The sequence below is a fragment of the Bacillus rossius genome, chromosome 8 (assembly GCF_032445375.1).
Source record: "Bacillus rossius redtenbacheri isolate Brsri chromosome 8, Brsri_v3, whole genome shotgun sequence".
Lineage (NCBI taxonomy): Eukaryota > Metazoa > Arthropoda > Insecta > Phasmatodea > Bacillidae > Bacillus > Bacillus rossius.
The window spans coordinates 43,363,256-43,382,934 of record NC_086336.1 but is presented as its reverse complement, the minus strand read 5'-3'; the positions used below and the strand labels follow the sequence as shown (position 1 = coordinate 43,382,934).

Here is a 19,679-nt window from a genome sequence, read left to right as displayed (position 1 = left end):
ATATTGGAAAAGATTATATTTTTCTGAACAAAATGGTATATTAAAAGGTCACAGCATTAAATATATGTGTATTTGGTTAGGAAAACTGGCTAATTTTCATGGATATGTAGGAACACCCTACCTTAAAAGCCGTCACAGTAATTGCAGTCCTCGGGAGGTAATTCACGGTTTTTACAGGTTGATCCATGACAGTTTCCACAAGCCGAAGAACATGAGATGCCGTGTTTCCTAGAACTGCAGTTGGATGCACCGCAACCATCTTCCTTGCAAGTGCACCTGATTACCTTAAAAAGGCATTCCGGAACTGTTGGCTTGTCTGTCGAAATTGGCAAGAGAAGGTAGCCACATTTTCTCCATCCCCATTCTTCTGGATTCATCTTAATTCCCTTCCATTCTTGTATCTGATAGAAAACCCTTAAGAAATGGAAACGAGCTGAAGCACTAGTTGGAGGTAATTGTTCTGGTTGTACACATTTGGAACTAGTAGCTGCATTCTCACTAAACACTTTACAACGCAAAGTGTCGAGTGTGTCACTTCTTGACCCATTGTACAGGCGTACTACAGCTGTTCTGCCGATTTTACAGTGTCTTCTTTTGACACACTGGGAATACTATCTGAAATACTTTCGCAAGTTGCCTGAAGGCACTGTCATTCTGGAGCAGATCCAATGTTTTCCCCTTTCCTATACCATAGATGTGTGATGTGTCACATCCCATGAATGCATGACAGAAAAGAATATTACTACAAATTTCATCACCGAGCTTCAGCTTTAGCTCCTTAATGTGATATGTTTTCTTCTGCCTTTGTTCATTTTTTAAACACAAACAGTTATGTGTTTGTGAGCCAAAGTAGTAGAGTAAAAGGACAAGTAAATCTGTGTCTGTTCCTATAACTATTGTCAACTGTTATTTTGCACATTTTAAAGCTTCTTGGACAATGTAAATATCTGCATCACCTGGTGCTTCAACAACAGGACATTCTGCTTCGCGTAAATGTATTGCTAATAACCTTACAAATTGTCCTTTATTCCGCTCGTTCAAAAGAAACATATCTTTACGGAGTGATAGATGCATTTCTCCTGTGAATTCAACTACGGGTGATGCATTACCTCTTGTTCTTCTCATATGTGCTGTGTCTTTAGTACTGTGAGTTTTCCCATATCCATCAAATACAGTAGTTGCTAATCCATAATTTTTCAAGATGAAACTCACGTACAGCTGAGCGATCTCGTTGTATGTTGCAGTATGGGGCCAAGGTAACTGATGAAGTAAATATCCTCCGTCAATGACATATTTAATTTAATTTTATATATTTTATCGTTTGCAGAGTTATAACACATGGATACATAAAATCACTCAGTACAAGGGAATGGGAATTCAATCGTATAAATAGTAACTACATATACCAGCCAGGACAATAGTACACAAATTTTAAGCACAATTTGATAAAGGTCAATTATATAATGCAATTTTTTTGCCCATAATTTAATTCACGATTTATTTTGAAGTACAGTGCACGATTTCCGTTTTTTTTTTTTGCTTTCGATAACTTTTTACCGGGACATTTCCTGAAAAACAAAAAAAAATTAAATGTTGATCTGTGTTAAATTCTCATATATTATGATAAACATTGTTTACTTTATCTTTTTCCTAAACCATTATGCTGTAAAGTGCACAATTTGCGATTTATTTCATTTTTAATATTTTTTCCGGGACTAATCCCGGAAAACGAAGCAGAATTTATAAGCTGATTTTCTTGAACTTTGGTTATGTTATGGAAAAGTTAATCTTCTTTAATTTTTGCCTCTACAGGTTTTGTCGTCACATGCACCGTTTTTGAGTTATTATTTTATTTCGTGTTTTTTCCGGGACAAAACCCGGAAAAAAGTTACCAAAAGAAAGTGGATTTCGGTGGATTTTGGATATGTTATTCTACGAATTTTTCTGCGAATTTTTCTGCAAAAAAAAACCTTTTCTTGCAATTTGTCCATGTTTTTTTCATATCTTTCCTGGACTATCATGGGACAGACGATTTCCTTGGCGAGTAGCTTGAAAAGAATCTTCACTCGGTAGCAAACTACATTGTAAAAGATTTTTAAGTCTGCTGATTCGTTCAATGATTCGTTAATGCTGTTTGTGAGCTTTCGCATAATATAAAAAAGACGCAATTATCTGTTAGTCGGTACGCATGGAAAAAAAGCAAGACAAATTAATCGGTAAGTTAGGGCGACTTTATTTAAGTGCGAAACGGAAGAAAAGAAGACCAACGGATCTGATTGAGTACCAGAAACAAAGGTAAGATATAGCGATACCGATATTAATTTTTCTTTTATCAATGTAAAAGAACACCGGAGAATTCCAAAACCGGCTAAAAACTATTTTAAGAAACATATTTTACAACTTAGTTTGTACAATGTATTTAATTTTTTAGAAAAATCCGAAGAGTTGAAGAATATGGTGCAGTTCAAGAGGAAGTCAACAGCACAATAACTGATCCCCAAACAGCTAACTTGACGGCTCATTCTTCTTTACCAGGATCAAGCAACGCAGGGAATGAAAATATGGTTCTGAATCCTGATGAGGAGTAAGTAGCCAGTGTTTTATACTACACAAACTGCGAACTGTATTTAACGATAACATTTATAATTAGCATTTTATTACGTTCAGAGTCTAATGAAAGGCTTAAATTTTTCATATAAATAATTTTCAGTTCAGTAATTGAACTTCTATGGATTTGTTCTTGGAAAAATATATATATAGGCCTAGTGTTACGGACAGATTAAAGAAAAGTTAGATACTCGGTATTACTGTTGTATGCAAGTCATAGGAAGTTATTATGGCTTGACGACCATACATACGTCATCGATTATCAATTTCAATTAGTAATTTTAAAAAGTGAACTAATAGGGCATTTATTCAGTCCAAGAAAAGTCCATGTGACGTGAAAAATACTAGTGCTATTATAAAACAAGCCGAAAGATAATTAAATTAATCAGTATGGGTGAAGTTATGAGGGTGGGGGAATAATTGCGAGAATGGAAGGCAAGCTATTGATAACTCACTGTGTTCGGTTCCAAAAGACAGTTTCTTCATCCCCCACCTCATTTCCCTTGTTTGAGCGTGTCTCAGTTTACAAATGCGTTCGACTATCAACAAATTATTGTGTTACTTGTGGTAGCCGCTAGCTGGAAAAACGCCAGGAATCCTTACTGCTGTATGTTGCAATATTCAAGTGCGTCATTGGGTGATTGTCCATGTTTCCTTATAAAAAATATTGAGTGCGAAAAATTTTCGCCTCGTAGGCTTTCTAGTAAAGGACGATATACAATATGGCTCTCCTGCAAACAAAAAACATTCAGTAAATATATGATGACATAAATTATTATTGTTCCACGTAGCCTTTCCTTTTTTTTGAATGTTACTTCTTTGTATGCAAGTTTGTACGTGCATGCATGTGTATGCCCGTATCTCGTGCTGTACCTACATTCTGGAATTAGACTTGTCATATTAGTGTACAATAAAACTCTCTTACATCATATCCCACATTTACTGATTAGTTTGCGAACAGTGGTAGAGTTTATAGGCAGGATTATAGAATTAACTGAATATTTCACTACCTTTAAAGAGTAATTCATCAACATTTTGAGCGGAACACACAACTATAAAATTGTACTCAAATATGAGAGCCAAAATAGGAAATTTCGTTACTTTTGGAATTTTGATACTCAACATGTCACAAATATATTTTGTTTTAATCTTTGCAGGACAGTCACCAAATCGTACGCCAAACTTCAGCCACCAATCCAACTGCTGGAAACGGAAGCCGGTGTTTTTCATTGGTCCACGGAAGTGTCTGACACCATCATCATAGAAAACATCAACATCGTTGAAAACTTAATAAAATGGCGTATGAAATGAGCAGTGTTCAACAGGAAAGAAAGGTATTTAGAACAAACATTTATTGCTGATTTAGAATTTTTGTAATAAAACGTTTGAACCTATTTGAAGCCAACAACAACCTGCTAGAACCTAGTAAGAGCCATAATATACTCTCATGACATACTTAATGTTCCAGCAGTACAACATGGCAGGCAGTCCGAAGAAATAGTCATCAAACAGCTAGAAGACCAGGAAAAAATTAATATAAGTAAAGCTGGTCTTTTTATTGACCAAGAACACCCATTTCTTGCCGCAACACCCGATGGCCTTGTTGGCGAAGGTCGTCTCGTAGAAATAGTGTCCTGCTTCGGCATATGGAATGGACATAAATGAAGCCATGCGAGAAGGCAAAATAAAGTATTTGAAATATTCTGAAGAAAGTCCTACTGTCATTTCATTTAAAAAAGATCCTGAATATTTCTACCAAGTCCAGGGTCAACTTCACATAACCAGAAGGGATATTTGCTTGTTTGGCATCTGGACTTCGAGCCAAAATAAATTAAAAGTACCTATTGGAAATTTTCAGAGACGACACATTCTGGAAAGAAAAAAATGGAACCAAAACTCGTTTTATTTTACACACAATGCGTTCTTCCGGAATTAGTTGATCCTAGACACACAAGAAATATGGAAATTCGGGATCCGCCGCACATAACAGAGGCTATCAGAAGTCATAAGATAAAATGCATGGGAAAACGAAGATCGTCCAAAACAAAACAGAATATTACACCCTGATTACATTAAACGTGAACATTTTTCAAGCTTTTGTAGAACTTTCAAGAAAATGTTGGTCTTGGATAATCATTCAAACTAATTTTTATAGTGACCTGTTTGATTTATCAATCTAAGTCGCCTGCTCACTTTGCTTCATAAACTATCACCTTTCATACTGGAAATTATTCTTGCTCATTGTTTCTAGAACGTTTAACCATGCCAAGCATTTTCATGAACCTTCATTTTTAGTATGCCAGCACCTACGTGTGCATAAGAAAGTATAGCCCGTGTGGTCACGTTCAGTGGCTACCTAGAGAATCATTACCGTAATTATTTTGGATATGTAAAAAAATAAAATGTCTTACCTATAATGTAAATTTTAAAGCTGAGTTAAGCTTTCCAGAATGGTTAAATGCTCAAGTGAGCAATGGTGTTTAAAATTATAGAAGACATTGCTTGTTTAGGTGAATAAATACTGAGGTGTTCGTAACTGTTACTTTTGAATGAAATTAATTCATTTGGCAGCCAATTGAGAAATTTTGTAAAATTTTTAAATGAGAAACAAGAGAATTTCATAAAAAGAGTGTTCGGTATGCATAAACTTCTTGTCTGGTAAGTCCTAACAAAAAGGAAAAACGAAATAAATGTATAATAGCGACCATAAAAATATTTTGCTTCAGTGGTAAGCTGAATTAAATTCTGTGTTTTGTTGTTTTAAAAGTGTGTGTGCATTAAATCGAATAGTATAAATGCCTGTCTAGTTAAAAATATAAAGCTTATGTACATTTTTTGTGCGTCACAGGTAAAAACCAATTTGTGTGTAATTCTACTAAACTTGTTTAAATAATCTGTTGTCGTTTACTGTATCGGATTTGTAAAATTATTTCTATTTAAGCATTTGTTTCTCTTAAATACCTCTCTAAAGGCCATCTACATACTTTTAAGATTGTTGGACTTTTCTGCAAACTGTTTTGAAAAAGGTTTTTGTGATGTAAAAATATTTGTGTTTAAAATGTCTATTATACCATACAGTTTTTTTTTAAATTTGTCTTTCTTGGAAGTAACTCGTGCCCACGTTGGTTTAATTTATAGTGCTCTTTTTAAATTTATTTGTCTTTTATAACATAATGAACATTGTATATTGGTGTGAAACAAAATGTATGAATTACGTGTGAAATAAATACATGTTTTATAATGTGGAATTATGTAACGATTTTTTGTATAGTGCCTTTTTATACCACGTCCAAGTAAAATATATGCTACCTGCATGATAACTCATTGCCATGACACAAGTGAAACAATTACAAATGAGATTATTCCATGTTATAAAAACACGAACACTTTTTTTAAAAAAATAGTACATAATATGTATGTATTTCGAAAAGCTTTTACAACTATCATTGACAGATGCGAGTTATAAAAAATACATAACATCGATTCGGAAAATATATTTAACTTCGGCAAGATTTGTTTGCAGAATAAGGTAATTTCATGTTTCTTGGAGGATATGTAACGTTTAATATCCACGTGACTTCGAAAATTACGATGTAATATCACTTTTCCCACTTCATGTAAAAGTTTGTGTTTTTAGCAAAAACATAGTAATCCATTTTATCTTTTTTTTTACTTATGAACTACTAAACACGCGTAAAAAAATGCTACCATTACGATAAACATACTTTTCGCGTTATTTGACATTTGAGTTGAATGAAACGTGTGTAGCCACTGTTAGCTCGCGCGGCGCTCCGCTCGTACGGGGAAGGCAGGCAGGCAGGCAGGCAGGCAGCAATGCTGTCGAGACATCCCGACCCGTACCGCGCCGTCATGAGGAGGGAATGACCATGAGTGAGGGAGGGTAAACCGAGTCTATCCCCTCCACCGACATCATTTCGCCAGGACGCGCTCCTAGTAGGCCACTCCTCCAAGGCTAAACTCCGCCCAGGCTAGAAGTATTTTGTGCTGCTCGCGCCGGATTCTGAGTAGCCGCTTCTCTATATACCACTCTTAACCAGTATCGAGGCGCGGCTTGCAAGCACTCGTCCTTCGATCGAGCCGAAGCTTTGTGTCGGGAATCTCCGCCGGTGCTTCACACTGTAGGTATGGGGGGGGGGGGAGTGGTTGAGGAGGGGGAAGTGGGGGGGGGGGAGGAGGGTTTGAGGCAGCCGAGTGATTTTCCACTAGGCGAAGCCTCCGTCGCCGACGAACCAAGATGGCAACCGTCGTAGATCGGAAACACCAACACCCCTCCCCCTTTCCACAAATCCACCCATCGGATTTCTGGTGGAGAGACGCCCCGCCCTTTCTACCTCGCATAAATATTGCATCCTGTCCTGAATTAATTTTACAAGCAAAATATTACAAATTCAAAACTCTTGTAACGTGGAAGAGCAGAGATCTGTAGTTCTAGCGGAATCTACTGTCCAATGAGGTTTTCACTCGGGTGGGTAAAAAAAAAAGGGGGGGGGGGGAAACCGACATAAAACATCTCACTAGGTGATCTAGGCCTATATGGTGAAGACAAACGGACACATTTATAATGGACCGGGATCAACTGTAAGACTGTTGAAATGTTTGCCAATGTGTTGAAGAAACTCCTACTATTCTACCGATCCAATAGAGACATATGCAGCCCTCCCCCTCCAACACGTAACTATTTGGTAAGCCAATAGGGACACTGTCTCCCCCCATTTAAACACGTATTAGGGTTATCTATGTTGTGGGGCGGGAATTCAACTTTTCAGCCAATGTAAATGACCCTCTAGTAGTCAGAGGAAGAAGCATTTAAGGGAAAAGCAAAGAACAACCAATAAAGTTTGGCGAACAGTTCAACCGTCTCCCCGTTTAAACCAATGATAAACTGTTGGCCGGTGAACTGTTCGTTTTACTGGTGGACCGGCGCACCACCTATGAGCGAGAACACGAACTAAACACTTGTAATCTTTGTTAACCGACTACACAAGCAAACCTGACATTCAGGTACACACTCAAAATAGCAGGCATCGTCACTTTAATAGAATAGTGTAGATAAAATTTTTCTAATGGTCAGGCGGACTGATTTGCAAATACAAGCATTTAGAAACATTAACTGTATTGAGGAAAATGTGGTTTATTTACATTTGCTGCAACAAACATGCAGACGTTGGTGGTTGAATACTGTGAAGAATAAACAAAAAAATTGAATTATGACAAATAAAGTAAAATATTGCAGAACGCGTCCGTTTATGCCTATTAAAACATAAAAAAATAAACATTGTTTTATAGACACAGAATTTTGCGCGTAAAATTAATTATAAGCTATAAAATAGTGTCTTTTTATATGCAATAATAAAAAAAATATATAAAAAATTTAAAACCCGTATGGAGTAATTATAATTTTAATTCATAATTACTTAAATAGAAGCCTGTTAACTAAACAATAAATAACAAAAGAAGAACATTAAGCACGTCTTTGTTTAATTTAATGTTACGTCCAGGGATTCGAATATGTAGTTTGTAGAGAGATCTTATGCGTTAGCAGCATGCGTACAGTGGCTGATACAGATCCTCACGGGTTACGGAATAAAGTGTCCGACCGCTAAACTGTTAGTCAGGGTGTTAAACAACAATCGCTTGTGGTGTTCTTTATTTGAACATATAAATGACATCAACATCAATAGCTAATGTTATTGGCCAGCTGACGAGTTCATATTCCTTACTGCACGCCCCTTTATCGTGATTGGTCGTTCAAGAGAGCTAAATCTCTTCAATGCTATTGGCCAAGAGGAACCACGTTCGACAGTCTAACAGTTCATTCCGATCCCTTTACATAATATTCAAACAGTTTCCCTTATTTATTTTTACGTTTTTCATCTCCGTTTCAAAGTTACGATTGCTCCTACAGGGAAAGTCCGAACTCTTATTCTCTCCCTCCCCTCCCCACACACCTGGAAATCTACGCCCACGTGCCATGGCATACATAATCTTACAAAACATGTTCTGTTTGTGTTACACATGGCGTGACAGTCGTGATTTCTCGTGGTTGATTAAAAAGAGATAAGATTCAGTTATTCTCAACTATGCCCACAAATGTGAAAAATTTGACTGCATCTACCTCAAATTCCGTTCATCACCGGTAACATTGTTTTACTCTTTATATTGTATATATTTGTATGTGTCATCGTTGTAACCTTTTTTCTCGTGTATTTATCTTAAATTAAAAACAATTATAACAATTAATAAATATTTTTTTCTAAATATTATTTTTTGCGTTATTTACAAAAAAAGCTTACACCTAATTAAAACTTAATGGAAATCCAGAATAAAACTTTCTATGGGTTAAAGTAAATTCCATTCCATACTTCATAGCATAACTCTTTTATTTCACTAAGAAAAGAAAAAGTAACTCTATTTTGTTGTTAAAATACTCTATTTTTTTAAAAAAAATATTAAAATACATAAAAATATTATTGCTCCATTTTTAAATATATAATATTGGAAAAAAGTGCCTTTTACAAATATTGACTTTTAAATATGTAAAATTCATAATAATTAACTGTAGTTATTTCGTCTCCACAATCGAGAGTAATTTACTATTTTCCTTTATTTTACTTACACGTGAATAAAACAATACTACTCAATATATTTCTCAACCAGAAAATCTTTTATGATATTCTGTTCAAGAGCAATTGACGTAATGGCTACCGTACATTTGTTTGGGCTTTTTACTATTAAAATGGAAACAGCTCACGCTTAAAAATATTTTACTTTATGATACGTCTGCAATATTCTCTCTAAAATAGTAGCCTATTTATTTTGTCTTCCCTGGTGTCATCTGAAAATATGCATACTTCCATAATAAGTCGTTACATACTTGCAATAGTAAAAATAGTATTTTACTGTATTGTGTCTTGCTCAATAACAAAATGTTCTTTTATTGATTCGAAATTTTTTCACGGACATAAACCGTTGCTAATTGTCATAGAAGAACCTCAACAAAGAACAACAAAGAAGAATACATAAACAAACGGAGAAAAAGCCATTATCGTGGAAGAAATTAGTCAGAAAAATAATTTAGTGGGCTGACAACGACGAAGAGAGTTGAAAATAACAGCAAATACAGGAAGACAACTACATAGGAAAACGTAGCGACGCTCAGACGATCCAAACTTAACAGATAATTTAGCCAGCACAACGACGACAGCAGCACTAGACACAGCAGGCTCGCTATGAGAATACAGTTGTGACGTTTCGGGAATTGGCATCAGCTCCCGTCATCAGGAACAAAAAAAAAAAATAAGACACTCCAACTTTCACGCCTCGTGACGTCAGCGCATTAGCCACTCGTGCGGATGACGTCACGAGTTTGGCCAGAAGTAAAATGAAACAGAACTTGAGTTGCCTGGCTTCTGCGTTTGTAGACGCGACGAAGGTGAAAATATATCACCGACGTTTCGGTCGGCGTTGCGGACGTCCATCGTCAGGGAGCGGTTATTTACCGAATACAGCAGGTAACTGCTCCCTGATCATGGCGACTGCAACGTTAACCAAAACTTCGGTGATATTTTTTTGTCTTCTACGCGGCTACAACCCGGAAGCCAAGCAATTCCGGACAATGGCCGCGAAAGAATTGCGATATTTTTGAAACGGAACTTACGTTACATGCTCCCAGGTACGTTACGGAAGAGTTACCTCTGCACATGGGCTTGACGGGAGCAGTGGTTGAAACATCGGACTAGCATTCGGATCCCGCGCCCGGCTATCCTGATTTCAGGTTTCAGCGCGTGTTTCTTCCGAGATCACTCCAGAAAAATACTGGAATGGTTCTTTACTATACGGGCTATGGCCTATTCCTTCCCTGCAGTGTCCTTGAACTGTTGAGTTTATCCGTCTCTGCCAACCTCACTGCTGCCAAGAAGTAAATCCCACGTGCAATGACAGTTGCAAGGCCCGCATCCTGAGGGGGGGGGGGGGGGGAGAGAAAAGGAGGGAGGGGTAAACCAGCTGCCCCCCTCCCGAAGTGGAAAAAAACAAGAAGATTGGAAGTTTGTTTAGAAATAGGCTATTCCTCACAAACATATATTTTTTTAACCTAACTAAGAACTAAGTGTATTTTGGAGGTGTCTATGTATAGAATATTCTAAGTGCTTCTGAGGTCTATACGCCTAATCATGTATGCATCATGTGCTAGGAGGGGATTGGCCAGTCATATCATCGATTTGTGCTATTGATAAACTCTCCTAAGTCAGCTCCAGAACTATAACTAGTTATGTCGGGTCCAGGTAAAACCTGCATAGACACAGGGAAAATCCTGGGCTTATTCATGCGGTTTGTATAAGTCATGCATTAAGCAGGCAGATTGGTTACAGGAAAACGAATAATGGTCCAGGAAGAAGGGATGGTCGGGGCAGGATAAAAAATAGTACCAAGCAAGGGGCGAGAACTTGGACATTGATGTCCACATTGGTTTAGGACAGGACGGTATTTTGGGGGACAACTTTTGTCGTTCATCACCCGAAAGCCAGCAATCCTATTACAAACTAAAGTTTCTTTAATAATATCGTTATTCTTTTTGTTATTGTGTACAGAGTGTCCATTAAATAATGTCCCAGTTTCAAAGGTATATTATAACAGTTTAATCTAGACTATTTGAAACAAATCATAGATCAAATTGAAGGTAAACTAACCTATTTTTTTCTTACAAATGTTCAATATTTGCACCTTTAGTTATACGGCACACATACAACCTCAAGTACAATTATTACCCCACTTTGGTTAACAAGTCCGGAGTAATGGTAGCAATAGCCTCTTCAATTCGGTCTCAACTCTGGCAAATCATTAGGTAGCGGCGGAAAGTATACACGATCTTTTTGAAAGCCCCAAAGGAAAAAAAAAGAACCGCATGGCTTTATGTCAGCTGAACATGGAGGCAATGTAACAAAAACATCCACCGATGGTACATGCAATTTGAGACGACAGAGCTCTTTTTTTGCCACATGGGGAATCACAATTAAACTTATAACGAAACGCACGTTGAACTGAAATTACAGATTCAATCTTAGCAAATTGCAGAACACAAAACCCTTTTTCGCTCAGGAGTCGCTATTTTGCGTATGTGGCGCTGCAAACGAGAAAACAACAAAGTAGAACTCGTGCATGCGCTTATCTAAAACTCTTTAATTGAGTGCCTGAGAAAAATAGGGTTTCTGCCACAAGAATTAAGTTTTGAAAAAAAAAAAAATTATTAGACGAAGTACAAATACACAAACAATGTTTATTTTATTTCAGTAATGTCTTATTTGCTTTCGAATATAACCAGGGTAATTGCAAAAATTGTTTAAAACCATCTTAATATATATAATATTTAAAAAAAAAACGATTGTGTGGCAGTCGATTGTGGTATTGAATCAACACTCTAAAACGCTTACAGTTGATACTATTATAACTGGGACATTAGTTTATGAACATACTGTATTATTGTACGGGACCACGAACCCTCCTCCTCCATGGAAGAGTTTGAATCTGGAGAAATGCCTTCCACCCTTTTTTTCGTTTTGAGTTGGACTTACTTGTACACTTCCTACCAGTGCCCAGCCGTCCAGGCCAAATACATTTTTATATCTGAAAGACTGGAAACTTGACGTTGTTTTTCTCTACCCGCATACAATCAGCGACTACACTGGCATCTATGAATCTACAAATGAAGTAACGTTATCGAAAGTGCGTGACGTTGGAATGTATTGAAAACTTTTTTTAAGCTCGGACGGAGGCACTATATAACTATCAGTCTCGCATAGTAGATTATTATTAAAAAAAAAATCGTCTCAAAACTTTATTATTGCTAGGATGCTCGATGCAATTTCAGAACGCTGAAAAGTTTTTTTCTTCATTTTAAAAAGTGTTCTTCTTTACATTATGGGATACATTATACCCGGTAATTTGATTTTGTTCAGTTATTAGAGATGCGATCAGGCGGTAACACGTTGCTGTAATAAATCCACAATAAACAAACAATAATAATAATAAATTTGTTTTACTACCATTTAATATTTAATTCCATCATGAACATTTCAATTAATATTTAACGATAAGCACCAACGCTCTCTACGAATTTACAAAAGAACTAACTAGCTATGCTAGCGCTATATATGGTGTCGACTTAAAACACTACTTGAGTACATGTCAAGCTGTTCGAGTCGCCAGGGTCGTTACCACAACGCCGAACGAACAATAACGCAGAATACCATAACGCCGAATGCCAAATTGACCGCAACGCCGACAGCTAGAAAACTGCTGTGTACCACAACGCCGAAATACAGTAACGCCGAAAAATGTTGCTTTGGGGAGGGGGGGGGGGGGTGCACAGGAGCAAAATGAAAAACAACTGAATGAATTTTTGTGTGTTTGTTAAATGTATCTTAACGCCGAAATACCACAACCTAACCTAACCTAGGCTAGCCTAACCTAGCCTAGCCTAATCTAACCTAACCTAACCTAACCTAACCTAACCTAACCTAACCTAACCTAACCTAACCTAACCTTTGTGGCAGTCCTGCAATGAAATTTTTCGGCGTTAATGTATTTCGGCGTTGTGGTAATTCGGCGTTGTGGTACACAGCAGTTTTCTAGCTGTCGGCAATGTAGTCAATTTGGCATTCGGCGTTGTGGTTTTCGGCGTTGTGGTTTTCGGCGTTATTGTACGTTCGGCGTTGTGGTATTTCGGCGTTGTGGTATTTCGGCGTTGTGGTATTTCGGCGTTGTGGTATTTCGGCGTTGTGGTGCGTCCCCGAGTCGCCACAGGCGGCGATCGTCGGACCCGCCACGAGCTCGCACGTCGCCTCGGCGAGGCTTTCGACGCCGCACACCGCATGTTCCCCGGGCATTCGTCGTCGTTCGGGGGGAGTGGGGGGTCATTCTGCAAATACACCGTTCGCGGGATAAGCTGCTCCATCACAGACTGAACACAGAATGCACTTTTACCCTATCTCTCACCCCCACGCCGGAACAGCGGGGCCTGGAAAATCCCGTAAAAAAAAAATTTACCGTTTTCACCAAACGTCTTGAATGTGTCGCCTCCTCAGTGCCTGGCTTTTCCCCTTCTCTTACAAAATGTTGTGACGGACTACCGCGCTGGTAAGAACCGCACTCCCTCGCTCTCGCGCTAGTATGATATCAGCGATTCTGTCGTGGTTACTGACCAGACAGTACCTCAATCCTCTGAGCTAACCGTTCGAAAAAAATTTCAAATCAATAAAAAAAAAACCAATTCGTTTAAAGGGCAATTTTCCCTTTCTTAAAATGGTAAGTAAGAAAAAAGAAAACAGGACCTCTGTGGTATTTACTTCCTGTAAAGTGTTCTAAAAAAAGCAGTTTGGCTAGTAATAATAAATCTCTGAACCAATTTCTAATACAAACTGTGTTTGTCATAAATTTTTCAGTTTACTGATTGACAAATAGTTCATATTTTCAGTAGTTTCAAAATAAAATGTTTATATTATTTATTTTTTTATCTGAAATAAAGATGTACTTTGTTTATGTGGCGGTTTTGTTTTTACATCTTACCATTAAATAAACAATATTATTTAATGTTTTGTAATTTACTTTGGTCTGGTAGTCAAAATAAAACTTTATATTTAAACCTCGATAAATTAAGACATCATTTCAATACACAATGCAATCATTTGACTTTTTTTTGCCGAATTTGCATGAAATATTTGGATATTGTAAGCGGTCAATAAGCTCTTACATATTTCGACCAGTATCATTTGTAAAATGAATCAATGATAAGGTTCTTGATTGGCAAAATAATATAAAATGTTTTCTTTCGCAATATTTTGGTTTTTAATACAATTTTTTTTAGTGTGATAAAGTTATTTGTTCTTGCATTTTAATCACACTTTATCTTTCATTTGTTTCAGGGATGCTCACATCTTTCGGCAGCCGCCTGAATTGCTACTGTTTAGAGGTAAGCTGCAGTAGTTGGAAGTACAAATTTTGTGAAGTTTTCATTACATACAATCATCGAAACTACACCGTGACTTCATTTATTAAATGCATACAATTATTGGCTTAGCTTATACCAATTTCCGTTCTGTATGACTGAATGTAAAAAAGAAAAAGTACAAATGTTTTGTGGCACAGACTTAAATAATTTCATATTGATCCGAAAAAAAATTATCAGGACAATATTTTGTAATCATTAAAATAAGGTTATTGATATGAAGGATAACATGGTTGTGAATTTAATGTGCGTGTGTATATCACACACACACACACATATAGTGGCAGCTATAAAATTATTATGTTCTAATATACTCTACTACAACCAGTTTGATGATACTATAAAAAGTTAACTTTTTTATTATGCACGATTTTAAAGTTTTCCTGCTTGTTTTTTTAATTATTAAAACTTTTTTTAGTTCTTAATTATTGCCAGAATCCTGCATAGTCAAATCATATTTAAGGTTCTGATGATTGAAAACGTGGCTCATATATGAAAACGGTATATTGTGGTCATAATAATCTGATCTGAACAATGTTAAATGTCTCAAATAAAAGGTACCTTCTTTAGAGGCACATATTATTGAGAACACTCAGTTCCAGCTGTTGTAGTCCTAACTGATAGCATAGTTTATGCCTTCAAACAGTACTTAATAAAAAAACAGTTTTAAATTTACAATTATGTTTTCTGTATTTATATAATATTACATTGTATTAGAATTCAGATCTTAACTAGCCAGACTTAACCTCATTTTTCATTAATTAAAGTTCTGCACTTAACTGTGAGTGAAATTAAAGAAGAACTTTTTTTTATAAAAATTGTAAGTTGAGTACCTATTTATTTAAACAAGGGTATTACCATGGCTCAAAATACTTTACTACGAAAAGAGAAATATAATCTTATCTTGGCAAGGAATTATAATATCAAGAACCAAGAAATTCTATTATATCTGTCAAAATGATTTACAGTTCTTTCTTTCTCGCTATTCAATTCGTATCTAGAGATTTGAACCTGGAGTTCTTCACGCAAAAAATAAATCATAAACTTCAACATAAACAGAAAAACCAATTAATGTTTAGAAGGAAACCCATTTTGTTTGGAGAGCACCAGTACGCCAACCAACTCGAGATGGAGACACAGTTCTGTTTATTTTTAATTTTAGAATGAAGCGGAGTTACCGAGCAGACGGAGAAAAAAATATGCGAAAAACTACTAGTGTTCGTCTTCTGGTTGGAACGTGCACGGAATCGCTATGTATATATATTTTTTTTTTACAAAGAAAGCACTCTGGTCATAATTTTCAAATTATGAAGTTGACAGAAATAAATAAATCCCACGACATCTAAAACAGCCGCATATGAGAAAAGCAAGTTTCTTCTTGATTGGCTGAAAGATGTGATTCTGATTGATTTAAAAAGTTCCAAACACAGCCACGGAACATTTTGTTTTGTCGTTACTTTGTCGACGCAGCTTCCATAAGCTTTCAGATCGTAAATAGGATAAGAGAGAATGTAAAAAAAAACCTCGTAAGTAGTATGTGAATGACGGAACTGGCCCAGGCGCCAGGCGCGTGGTGGTGGTGTCGGAGTCCGCCATCTTGGATTTGTGACGTCACGGCGGCAAAAATTCCTCAAAATTCCTCAAAAATGACTCAAAATGACTCAAAATTTCCCGTTTTAAGAAAAAATTTCCCGTTTTCGAGGGAAAAATTCCCGTTTCGAGGGAAAATTTCCCGTTTTATTCCTTAAAAATCCCAACGGCTAGAAATGTCCTGATAGAGGCTTAAGCATCCTTAACTCAAGCCTCAGTTAAGCCTCTATCAGGATGTGACCTTGACCTTTGACCTTGACCCCGACGGCCATCTTGGATCCACCATCTTGGATGACGTCATTTCGTTTTCTCGAACATTCCGGCATTGTGTTATCCGCCATTTTGAATTATGACGTCATCGTTGCAATTTCCGTTACGGCCGCCATCTTTAAATTTATTATCCGATTTTAATGAAAAAATATTTTAAAATTATAAAAAAATTAAATAAAAAAATTTTTAATAACATATTTAAAAAAACAAACATTTACAACACGGAGCTCGAAGTCTTCGGTTCAAACCCGACGAGTGCAAAAAAAATAAAAATGGTGACCGATCCTTCCCTCGTGGTGGACGCAGGCATACTGACTCCCTCCACTTTTTTTCAAAGCATATATATCGTCAGGTAGTATGACGTCATGTCCGCCATCTTGCCCTCGTCTGCTGGAAGCCATCATCAGTGTATCGTCGGCGAGAGTGCGCTGACGCCATGTTAGTTTAATTCTTATCCGCTAGAGTGCAGTAATAATTTATTATTGCTGTGACACCCGCCATCTTGTCATTTGGCCGCCATCTTGAAAATCCGTAATTATTTAGCTAGAAATTCGGGAAAAATTCCAAAATTCATTAAATAAATTTGTAATCTATATACTGATTGATTAGGTCGACTAAGGTCCTTGGTACGATCTAGGACGATGCAAAAAAAAAAGGAAATATAACATCAATTTAACATAATAGTAACAGGTTCGGGGAATTAAACACCACAAGTTCTTTTACAAACATAATATTTATTACATAATTTCTATTCTACTACAGGATCATTTGCGAAAGCCAGCAATCTTATAATCATTTAGTTCCGCAGCGGTGTGTGAAATGACTAATTCTTAGCTCCAATCGGTTTATACTAGACAGAGTCCAGCCAGAACCTTTACAGACATAGTCCACCTCTTCTTGACAGAGTTTCTGGATACCGTTTTTAACAGTTTGCTCCACATCGTTAGAACTGTAAATTACTGCAGCCGATGTCTTGAATGCACACTTCTTCACTTTGTCATCGAACGGATATGGCTTTCCATATATACAGTCCAACCACAAGTTATATTTCAAAGGTCCGTTTGTTGCTACATCATCAGTAAGCTGATTGATTATCTTCTGTCTGATATCGTCAAGAAAATTACAAATGTCTTTCGACTCACCTAACGTATTTAAATAATAGTAGTCCTTCAATGTTCCACGAAATGCAGACTGCGCCAAGTAGAAACCATTATCGTTCACTTGTAATGCGCCGAACACAGTCTTAGGTTTATTTTCCTATTCAGACGTCATACCAATCGGTTGCTGCACATCGGTTTTCTTGCTTGTACGCTCACGAGCCTTCAACCTAAACCGAGGAGTCGAAATTTCTGCAGGTAGTTCAGCAGTAGGCACACGGACTTCACCTTTACAGTTTTTCGCATGTCGTCGCAAATTATCAATTCTAGTAAACCATTCATGACACTCATCACATCGAAACTTCATGCGAGATGGATTCTTCGTGCATTTGCTCCGCTCATGTCTTCGTGCATCATGAGCAAATGCGAACGACGTATCACAGTAGCTGCAAGGATACCGTGGTGATGAAGACGAACCTTTCAGACCCGATCCAGATACTGACGTTGCCGCAGTAGTACTATTTCCAGGCATTCTCTTATGCACATCGATGCATTGTTGTTGCGACGAAACCTTTACTTACTGCCGCACAGCAGGACCTTTGCATGCCTTCATGTGCGTTTTCATATTATCTTTTCTGGCAAACTGCTTATGACATTTCTTACAAACAAACATTTTACGATATAGGTTCTTGACACATTCGCTCCTCTCGTGTCGCCGAGCATTGCTATTGTTTGAGAAAATCTTGTCGCAGTAACAGCACCGATGTTCGTTAGTTGTTGTCGATTCGGCATCCATTGAAGTCTCCATTGATGGCGAACCAGCGTTCGCCGAGTTTCCCTGTGCAGCCAGCACTAGCGGCATTAAAGTCTCTTCTGCTAGCGGTACCACGTCTGTTGAAGTCTCCTCCAGTGTTGACATCGACGTTGCCAACGGGATCTGCTCCGCCATCGTCGACGCTGACGTCAAGGTTCCCGCAGTCGATGGTACAACCTCCATCGAGTTCGTCGTCAAAGTCAATAAAGATGCCATCGAGTTCGCAAGAACAGGTAATTACGTGATTAATGAACCAGATGAAACAAACTAGGTGATCCTTACACCGACGACGTCAGGAACAAACTGAGCGTCCTGTTGTCTAGGACTCGCTTATATACATGCACCGTATGGAATAATACGCTAGTCAAATCAAGAACCATTTACAATAATACTAGAGTCAAAACAACATTAAAAATAGAAGAACCATCAACGAAAATACAGCACATTTGGAAGCACCGGCAACGAAAAGGCAGCACATTTGGAAGCACCGACAACGAAACGGCAGCACATTTGGAAGCACCGACAAAGAAAAGGCAGCACATTTGGAAGCACCGACAACGAAAAGGCAGCACATTTGGAAGCACCGACAACGAAACGGCAGCACATTTGGAAGCACCGACAACGAAAAGGCAGCACATTTTGGACGCACCGACAACGAAAAGGCAGCACATTTGGAAGCACCGACAACGAAAAGGCAGCACATTTGGAAGCACCGACAACGAAAAGGCAGCACATTTGACAGCACCGACTACGAAAAGGCAGCACATTTGACAGCACCGACTACGAAAAGGCAGCACATTTGGAAGCACCGACAACGAAACGGCAGCACATTTGGAAGCACCGACAACGAAAAGGCAGCACATTTGGAAGCACCGACAACGAAAAGGCAGCACATTTGGAAGCACCGACAACGAAAAGGCAGCACATTTGGAAGCACCGACAACGAAAAGGCAGCACATTTTGGACGCACCGACAACGAAAAGGCAGCACATTTGGAAGCACCGACAACGAAAAGGCAGCACATTTTGGACGCACCGACAACGAAAAGGCAGCACATTTGGAAGCACCGACAACGAAAAGGCAGCACATTTGGAAGCACCGACTACGAAAAGGCAGCACATTTGGAAGCACCGACAACGAAAAGGCAGCACATTTGGAAGCACCGACAACGAAAAGGCAGCACATTTGGAAGCACCGACAACGAAAAGGCAGCACATTTGGCAGCACCGACTACGAAAAGGCAGCACATTTGACAGCACCGACAACGAAGAGGCAGCAC

At 37.8% G+C, this 19,679-nt stretch overlaps 1 protein-coding gene across 1 annotated transcript in view; it reads left to right on the top strand.

Annotated features, from left to right (window-relative positions):
- Positions 1-19,679, top strand: part of LOC134534807 (allatostatin-A receptor-like) — a 576,662-nt gene that overhangs the window by 206,357 nt on the left and 350,626 nt on the right. The window contains 1 exon segment of the mRNA XM_063373401.1: positions 14,547-14,593. The gene's annotated coding sequence lies outside the window, so the exon portion shown is untranslated.